Source organism: Nesoenas mayeri (genome assembly GCF_963082525.1).
Source record: "Nesoenas mayeri genome assembly, chromosome: 1".
In the NCBI taxonomy this organism is placed as follows: domain Eukaryota; kingdom Metazoa; phylum Chordata; class Aves; order Columbiformes; family Columbidae; genus Nesoenas; species Nesoenas mayeri.
In genome coordinates this window covers 23,935,590-23,945,698 of record NC_137541.1, presented here as the reverse complement: position 1 = coordinate 23,945,698, position 10,109 = coordinate 23,935,590, and positions in this window count along the sequence as shown.

Below are 10,109 nucleotides of genomic sequence, written 5' to 3'. Positions count from 1 at the left end.
TTTATACCTATTACTTTTAATAGTTGGTGGGTTTTAAGTCACTTGCATAATTATTCCAATAAACACCTGCTCTTATCTTAAAATGCTTTATAAAGGCCATAAACAACCATTTTACAGATAGTCAAACTGTAGTGCAAAGATACTGTCTTACAGCTGGTTTATGGCTGAGCCAAGAACAGGACAAGAGCCCCTGAACCCCGTATGAATGTGCTACCCGCAAATCCAAAGGATGAACTGGATCCTGCTTTACCACAAACTATTGCAACTGTGCATTCTGCAAAAGACATCCCTGAGCACAGCACAGGGAGGGCCCAAGGGACAAATGGTCCTTTCTTTGCTTCAGAAATCTAAAATGTTTCCTCCAGGGTCTTTCTCATGTCTTTTTCAGTGCTTGTGGTTAAAAGCACTGGTGTGGTTCTTGTCAAGTCAGTGCAGTTATGGCAGTGTACTGCTGTTGAGCTCCTGATCTCAGCAAAAGCAGCTAAACATGAGGAATGGTACCAGAAATGACCTATGGCCTATCTCTACTAGGTATTTTCATTCATTCTTTCATTAACAAAAAAAAAAAAAAAAAAAAAATCACAGACTTACTTACATAAAACTAAAAACGTGAATTACAATCAGCAGGCATTTTCAGAGTTTGCCAAGTGAAGCTCTGAGCATTTTGTCTGTCTTAACTAGTTTAGCTAAACTGCCTCATACCCTGTCTTGAATGCTTTTTAACTGGTAAAAGTAGCTTTAACTCATCCTCTCTCCCTTTATTTCTAGAGTGACTTAAAGCAACTGTAGCAAAGGTCCTTTACTTTTGAAAGAAAGTGCCACATGAGGCTTTTAATACAGTCAGTTCCACTCACTTGAAACGCACACGTTGAGCTAGTCCACAGCACCATTCCCAGCTTTCCCCATTTGCCTGCTCCTAGTTCCAGCTGCTGAATAGAAAAGTCCTAAATTACAAACTCCTGAGCCTGTGGAAGCAAGCTTCAAAAGATGGTCCTTAGGCTCAAGATCTAGAAAGCGAGGAGGAACTCTAAAGTGGGCAGCTCTAGTGATCTGCCTCACTGTTGCAGCTGTTCATGGACCAGCGCTGCTCTGGCGCAGCCTGCTCTGCAGTGGCAGGAGCAAACCATCCCTGGGCACATACCTTCGGGCATATGGTACCCCTGGAAGAAGAGCTATGAACCTCCCATGTGGTGCCTACTTAACGTTTATTTAGTTCACAGTACTAAAACCTGAGCTATAGGCACACAGGCAATGTGAGAACTGTCTTGCCTGCTTGCTGAAAATGTTACTGCATATGCAGAATTCAATATAAAAGAACTAAAGTCTATGAAAGGTATTTCTTTATATTGCCATCAAACCTGTGAAACAGAATCTGCTTTAGCTGTAGCAGATTAGCTTTATTTACATGATTTGCCTGCTTCTTGAATATAATGCAGTACCTGAATTTTACAATAGAATCTTCACATTTTTATGTTCTGCCCTTTTCCAGGATAGGTTAATGAATAATATTCACAATTTTATCTTGTTATTTGAGTGACTTGATCTCTCTGACCAGATCAATCCAATTCTTTCAATCAAGCTTCAAGGCAAATGTTAATGAGGAAAAAAGTAAAATTTATTTTTTAGAAATTTTCTCTCCTTTCAAATAAAATTTGCTGTTTCCTCAAGAGGTTCTTCAAAGAAAACTTGGTCATTAAAATACTAATTGGAAATGGACAGGAAAAGGTTATGAACAGGGTCATATAACTATTGAAATCTGCCTAGAGGAATGTGATTACCTAGTTTCTCAGACTTTGTAGCACTGATCAATTCATCATATTGAAAAACATGGCAAGATAACCTTTCTAATCTTCTCTTTGCTCAGTGGAAGATTTGATGGTGTAGAAATGAACAAATATAGTGAAAGGTTTGATTTGTTCATATTATATTTTGAGAAAGGACCACTTCCAAAATAAGGTGAACCTTTCTGGTGATTGAAAATAGAAGAGTGACATCACCTTTCTTTGTTCCAGACTTCACTACTGAGTATGTATTTTTATACAATGCAATCCAAATTTTTTTCCAGGATGACTCAAGAGATAGGAAAAACCCCCTATGTTTTCTGACTGTGCTTGACTTAGTAACACTGCGTCCCATTTCTGCTTTCTGAACTGTTCCGAGTCCCTTTCTGTGCCACTGCGCTGTGGCCAGGAGCCCAGGCAGCTGGTGAAGCAGCACAGCAACAGGATCAACAAACCAAACTCCTCCATGCGATCAGCCCAGCTACACAGGGAGAAGGAATCAGAAATGCAGCCCATTTACACTGGCAGAGGTGGGTACCCATTTGCTTTGCTTCTGCTCACTAGGAGCAGGAATTGTACAGCTCCTTGGCAGCTCTGCCCTGCTTCTGCTGGACTGGCTTTCAGAGTAATCACAAAAGAACATTTCTGGGTCTGCAACAGCATACTGGCATATGGGCAGGGCTTTCATCAATGTGCTAGGGCTGCCCAAGCATCCCCGTAGCCTCCTGTTACATAGCATTGCTTGCCAGTGAGTTGTGTCTTGCTTGACCAAGGAGGCCTGATGCACTAGTTCAAGAAGAGTCCAGTAAAAAGTACAAACACACTCCCTTCAAGGCTCCATCTGTCTGACATACTTCTGGATGGTGCTGATGTTTCAGAAGCTTGCAGCTTTTCCAATGGCTGTTTTTCATTTTCTATACATCTCTTGAGTTTTTGCAAAGCACCGAGTGCTTCCGTCTGCATACCGGGAGTCCTCACCCCTCCTGATTTAAAATGCTGGGAGGAGGTTGGGATTGCATTGTTTACTGTGCCAAAGAGTACATGCTGTAACAAGTGAGTGTGGGCATAAGTGGTGTGCCACAAACCCTGTGCCACCTAGGGAAGGACTAGAAGAACTGAATTTCTGCCAGCCAGTATAAAGGTAAGTTAGTCTGGGAACAGGCAGTTCTGGTAGCTCTCTCCTGCAGAGCCTTGTAAGAAGCAGATCTCATCAGAACCAGGTAAAAAAACTCTGTATGAATTTGCTTATTTTGGTTTAAGCCTGCTACTACTTGAGCTGGGTCATTCCTAAGCTAAGGATGGGATTCAGGTATACCCCATCTGGCCCTCAGCTGCTCCAGAGGGACATGGGACTCTTGCAGATCCTGTGTCACAGCTGCCAAGCCCACGCAGATACCTGGGAAAGAACAGGACAGTTATAATATACTGTATATAGACAAGTGAATCATCACCAAGTGCTTTTACAGCTCTTTTCACTGGGACTTTTTTGGGTTTTAGTCTGCATAAATTTGCATTTAGAAAAAAAAAAGTCTGTGTCCTAATGCAGATGGACACTTACAAAGGTGCTTTGTTTAGCTTTGCTTACTAATAGACGTCCACTGGTAGCAACCACAGTGAACTAAGATGTTTCCATCTAGCATGCAGATATTATCAAATTCCTCAAAAGCCTCTGCTCAGGTATTTCCCAGCTCAATAGACCACTACATTCCTTCTGTACATCAGGCTTTCCTAGTAATGTCTCATCACCACATGACCCCTTTTGCCGCTTGCCATTTAGAGGCCTATTTCACACTTGCAGCTTGGTGGGATTCTCTGGAAGTCTCATCTATCTGACTGCCAGTGGGTGACTTGATAAGTGTCCTTAGAGCATGTCTCCTGGACATCTGAGGCAGAGCCAGCTAATACTGATAAACCCTAACTCTATCTCATATTATTCTACAGGCTAGTGTTGTGGGAAATGTGTTTAAAAGACCTGTTTGCTGATCTTGTTTGGGAGCAGAGACTTAAACTCAGGCCTCTTGCACTTCTAACTAAGGTTCATGAATCTTTCCATAGTAATGCAAAAAATAAGAAGTACTTTGGCTGAAACATTACAATGGTGGGAAAAACAGTGAGCTTTTGTTCTTTTTACATGTAATATGATTATTTTCTCGGAGCAGAAAGCCAAAGACAAGGGTGTTGGGGCTGTGAAGGTCAGCTGCCGCAGGAGGGATGGGCACCTGGGAACTCAGGGTGACCCCAGGATGGGCCATGGCCTCACCAAAGGTGCAGTCCCATGAGAGCTGGACGTGGCAGGCAGTGCCAGCTGCTGGTGACATAGCCCATTGACCACCCCAGATGAGGCAAGTGAGGAGCAGGTCCAAGTGCTGTCCAGAGAGCCCATTCAGGAGCAGCAGGACATGAGGTAGGAGACAAGACTCCAGCGTGGGCTGGAGGGATCCACCCAGCAGACAGGGCCAGGGCCAGGGTTGGAGATGGGCACCCCTGCAGCATCTGTGGGTAAAGACCAAGAGCCCCAGGCTGAGCTGAAATGGGGCTCCTGGGCCATGGGATGGGGTGGAGCGAGGCTCCCGAGGAGGCTGGACAGGGACGGAAAGGCCACCAGTGCCTTCAGGGCTGTGGCAGAGAAGTGTTTGAACCCCTTTGGTCGAACAGTCACCTGGACATGGAAGACAAAGGCTCCAGGCATGAGATGAGCTATATCCATGGGAAGCTTTGGATGCTGTGACATAGGTACCTCTCCTAACATCATGGTGCATCAGGAAAAAGTCTCAAGTTTCCTAAATTCCCAGCAACGTGCCCTAGCTTGGTGTTTATTTTGAGAAAGCCAGCGCAAGAGAATATTTTGAAACCTACAAATAATACATTTAAAAACAGATCCCTCCCTGTAAGGTGAGGACTCTGCAGACCATGGGTGAAGTGCTGGATTAAGACCTCTTGGAACTGCTCTGGCTTTGGTCCTTAACATGTTTTATGGCCATGTGAAAGAGTATGTTTGTTTTTCACCTTTGAAAAATATATTAATTCATCATTGTCATGAGATCTTCTGTGGAAATGCTAGCACAAATTACTCCTAATACAATTTCTTTTTTTGACTGAAATTTAGATATTTATTATTGTATGCCTCACTTAACCTTAGGATTGAATAGAGAGAGGTCAGGAATGTAGAGAAAGAAAAACAAAAACAGATTTGAGGCAACCTCTTTCAGTAACAAGCTAGATTAAATGAAAGAGTAGCTCTACCACACAGATTCTCAGCTGACAAGCCTGGAAACCCATCTAAACCACTTAGCATCTAAAAGCCATGAAATTCCACTTGTTTATGCACAGTCCACTCATTTTTAGCACATCTTAGCACAAAGCTTCTAATATTCTAAACAGCCAAGAAAAAAAATCAAAAGCTTTATGCACAGACAGAGCAAGCAATTTAAAATATATATCACTTCCTCTGGGAAAAAAATAGATGGACTATGTGAGAAGTATCTAATAAAAGATGTTCCGGAGGATACTGAGCATTGTTTCACAAATACATTGCTCAATCTTTCAAATTTATTTACATGTACATGGACAGGTCTGCTATAAACATTACAGGATTGGTTACTGTTAGTGTTGATAACAAGACTGTGTGTTTAAGTTTTCTTGTGTACATTAATTCCCAGCGGCCTGGCATCGTATACATTAAAATATCTATTTAACAGACCCTAACTACGGGATACAATCTCAAGAATAACTCTCAGAATTGACACATACTCAAGATGTTGTCTTCCTACTAAATTAATGACAATAATGAGGGTAGCGAGATTTCAAAAAGTCCTGTTTTTCTCTTAGACAGACGCAGTTAGGGAAAGAATGTGATACTGGCAGGTAGACAAACTCTGTTGGTACAAAATGGTAGAGTCTGTTAATCTTTGCCAGCTCATTGTGTTTGCACATGCTAATGGCAAGAATGAAAGTGCTGTCACTTGGAAATATTTATATCGAGGTACTACAATCATCTTTCATGCAGTTAAGCAATGTATGAAATAGAAGAGGGGTTCAGCTGTTGTAGCACCACCTATTTTTGACATAAGAAAACAGCCTGAGCAGAGCCTGCTGGATCCCTGTTTATCAATACATTGTGGGGGGCATAGGATACGATAAATCTGTTTTTACCAGTTTTTCAACTTGTAAGCAGCATAAAGCAGCCCATAAAACAAATCAACAAAACAGGATTTATGAAGTGAGAATGCAAGGTAGGGTTTTTTTTGTTATTATTATTAAATCATAAGTAAAATGTCACCTGTCAAAACATACCTTCTCCTTTCACCTGTCAAAACATACCTTCTCCTTTTCCTAGGGAGAAGAGTAAAAAAAAAAGTGCAAGAGGTAGGGTAGAATTGCAGGCAAGGGGTTAGGAATTTGGTCACTTTTCCCCAAGATTAATGCCCTGACAGGACGGGCTCTGGTCACGGCAGGACTGCAGCTCAGAGCACCCACCGGCTGCAGAGTAGCAACCCAGAGGAGGAGCAAATCCTGCTCCTGCCAGGGTGAGGTGGCGATGCCCTGGGCCAGGTTTGACCCTCAGAGCCAGGGCAGCAGCCAGAGCTTCTCAAAGAAACCCACGGGCAAAAGGGAGGGCTTGGGGGGAAAAGAAAAAAAGAGAAGACTTGGAACAACTGTGGGAGATCTTAATTTTCAACTGCATTTTCCAACAGTTATGTCCTCTTATTTCCAAGAGATTCAGATAATGCAATCCAGATGCTTATCTGGCTATGACTTTAAAGACTCCAAAGTTTTCATCAGTCAGGAAATGAAAAAATCCTTTTATAGCTGTTTCATTTCAACAAATGATTTTGCCTTCAGCTTTGTAACTTACAAGTAAATTTAAGATCAAAATGAAAATGAAAAGTAATTTAAAATGGCAAGCTTTTTTTTCCAGAATGTTTTTGTATTGTTGCAACTTTCTATCCCATTTTTACTGAGATTTTATGTTTGAGAAAAAGTAAACAATTCAATATTTCTTAGAAATACATATAATTAAGAGTGGTGCCCTTTTTTATGCAAAACAGCTTTCCTGGCAGCTCTAACTTCTGCACTTTAAACATTAAAGTCAAACTACTCTTTAAAACATTTGCTCCACGCATTCTGCAGAATGCTACAGATCATTTGGTCATTTCCACCTGTGCAGAGGGTCTTTAACAACTCAAAGCCAGAGATGGTTAGAATGCAAATAGATGCACAAGGGGATCTTTTTACTAATGTTTACACTGTGGACACTATGATCTTTGTTTAATAATGTAATTACCAATCAGCTCCAACCAATTTAAATAGAATTCAGGCTTTCGAATCTTTTAAATGCTCAAGCGATTCTATGTGCTGAAGGCATGCTCCCTCTGGCTTAATTTATACTGATATTGGTAATTCAGGGATGACAGCAGCACTGAAAACAGGAAAAAGAAATAGCACTCAAATTCAGGTGAGAACTGGGGCTAGAGAAGAGGGTTCAGTTACAGTCAGCTGCACCTTTCAGTGATCCTTGCCCAAAGACTAAACAAAAATGAAGTCTGAACTCTTAGGGAAAAAAAAAAAAAGGAGTTTTCTTTCAGCCTGTCATAGTCCATGCTCCTTGCAAGAATTTTATTTTTTTCTTTTTTACTGAAAATAGAAAAATGTCACAAGATATCCTACTCAGATGGTTCTACCAAAATCAAGAACAGAGAAATTACTGGAAATTGCATTATAAAGCCTCACCTAGGAAAGTTGCCTGGTTCAGGAAACTTAGGGGAGTTTCAGTTACAGCTGGACACCTTGTCGTAAGCTGAACAAAGCTTCTGAATATTCACATCTCTGATTTTCCTCTTACTTATGAAAACATTCTTTTTAATATTTATACTTAGGTGTATCAACACCAGACTCCATACTTTAACCAACAATTTAGGCAATATAGAAAGACTAGCATGTAAAAAGGTCACAAAAACAGACACCGAGTTTACTGACTTTGGGCTGAATTGAAGGTTCTTCCCTTTGGGGCTTGAATGCCATTAGGTTTCCACACTGCAAAGAGCAAATACCTTGAAAAACTTATCCTCTAAGGGTCACAAGCCAGCTGTTCCTTTCTACCACATGTAAGCTGCAAAACTCAACAAAGCATTGCTATCCCTTGCTACTGTTGCATTTGCTATTGCTTCAGCAAAACTATTCTTCCCCCTCAATTTTCTTCTTTACTTCTGCAAGAATTCTCTATACCCCCTATCAAGAGCTTATATCCAGCCGAGTTCAGTGATAGACATTCACCCGGAGGCAAACACAGCTGCTTCTGAAATTCTGCTTAGCTGAAATGTATCCCTGTGAGGTGTGTGGGATAATAAGGTTTTCTTTCATGTAGCTAAACCTTTGTGTGAGTCTGCTCCACATGGTCCTACAGGACTAAGCTATTTAAGAAATACCAACAACCGACACAATAGCTAATGGGCCTGTAAGATGATTTGCATAATGAAAAATCCATATTAATGTTAACTAATTAACGTGGAAGAATGGTGTTTGAAAGCAAGCATATTCTTCCATTTGGAAAACACTAGAATTTGTGGAAAGTTCATATGAACTCTTTATTGCCAAAAAGGCTGAGTATCGGGCTACAGGTGGGGGAAAAAATAATATTGTATTATGAAATATGGTGGGAACAAAAATATGGAAACAAAAAATGTAGATCAAACATTAGGAAACTTTGCAAATGGATCCAGTAATGCTGCAAATTCTTTGTGTAGAAATCTTCAAACATTTAATTTCCGCACAGACACGTCATGGGTATCGTTATCAACTGTGCAGGGAACTCAGCTTACCCAGCACGGCAGTGGGCACTGGGGACAGGACAACTAGATCAACCCCTTGCACCAGGACACACGATGGCCACTCAGTACCTACATATTTGAGAGATTTTACACACCAATGCCACATCACTTGCCTCCATAAATGTAAATCACACACTATTCACCAGTGGAATGATTATCGCTATTAGTTCTGCAGTTGTCCATGAGACAAAGACAGAATTAAATTAGAGGAGGTGTGGAACCAGAAAGGAGGAGTTTAAGCAGGTTTGGAGCGGTTCCCTTCAAAACATCTTACACTTTGGACATGAAAGGGCAGGAAAGAGCAGGGATTTTGTCTGATAGTCGTGGGTCCTGGACAGTCTCCTCCTTGTGCTGAAGAAACTTCAAAGAGCACCTTGTCCCCTACCCAGGGGCAGCCAAACAACCTGGGCTGTGAAAGACACTGGAATGTTTGTGGCTTTAGGCATTTTGCTGCCTGACACATCTCATCTTTTACTGACCTAAATTCACGACTTTTTCAGTTGCTTCGGGGCATTCACATAGGCCGCCTCCACTTTGAAGATGAGGGTGTTAAAAATGTTAAACACCCCTGTGACTATTTACATGCAAATTTACATTGTATCATTTACATTATAGCAATAAAAACAATAAGGTCAGAATTCAGCAAAAGGTCAAAAGTCAGCATTTTCTACCTGAAAATAAAGTACCACTGAAAAATATTAATATTTGACCAACTCTAAGCTGAGCTCACTAGAATGACTGATGGATATCACAGGTCTTTTCCTCAGGTATCAGACACAAAGCTTTCAAAGCTACAATGAAGTTGTTACACACTGCCTTCCTGTGGCTCCTGGAAAGATTTTCACTCCGAGTTTCACCATAAAATGCAGCACTGCAGAGCAGTTGTTCTCAGGATTCATTTACAGAGTAATCCCCTCCCTCAGCTCATGGCAATTTAACAGCCCTATTCCACTAAATTCTTTACATTCTAGATCTCCAGGTAACTCTAGAGCCTGGTCCTAATCTTAGTACAGTCAATGAAAAGAAGTATGTTAATTTTGATGGCACAGGATCAGATCCTTAGTCAAGGCATTTTATCAGCAGGTTTTGTTTTGTTTTGTTGTTTTTTGTTGTTTGCTTTTTTTTAGAACTGGTAATAAACACAGTAAATAAATATCTTCACTTGACCTCCTCAGTCACTATACTTATACTCTCTTTCTTTTGCTCCTTTCTATTAGCAACCTATGATTTCTTGCCATTCGGTTGCCTTTTTTACCCTTCCATCCTATTTCTGAATTGCACCTTAATTCTCCATGTGAGGCCAAGTTCTCTTCCTTTCTTCTCTTGACGAAGAAAATTTGTGCTGTAAGAGGGCGATGACTCTCTTCAACCTATATTTCCATTCTGCAGTATCTTGGTTTTACTTTGTGTGAAAAAACTCAGCGTTATTCACAAATAAAAGCAAGAAAAGATCTCTGCTTGATTTTCCCTCAGAGACAAAAGCCACTGAATAAGTAAATTG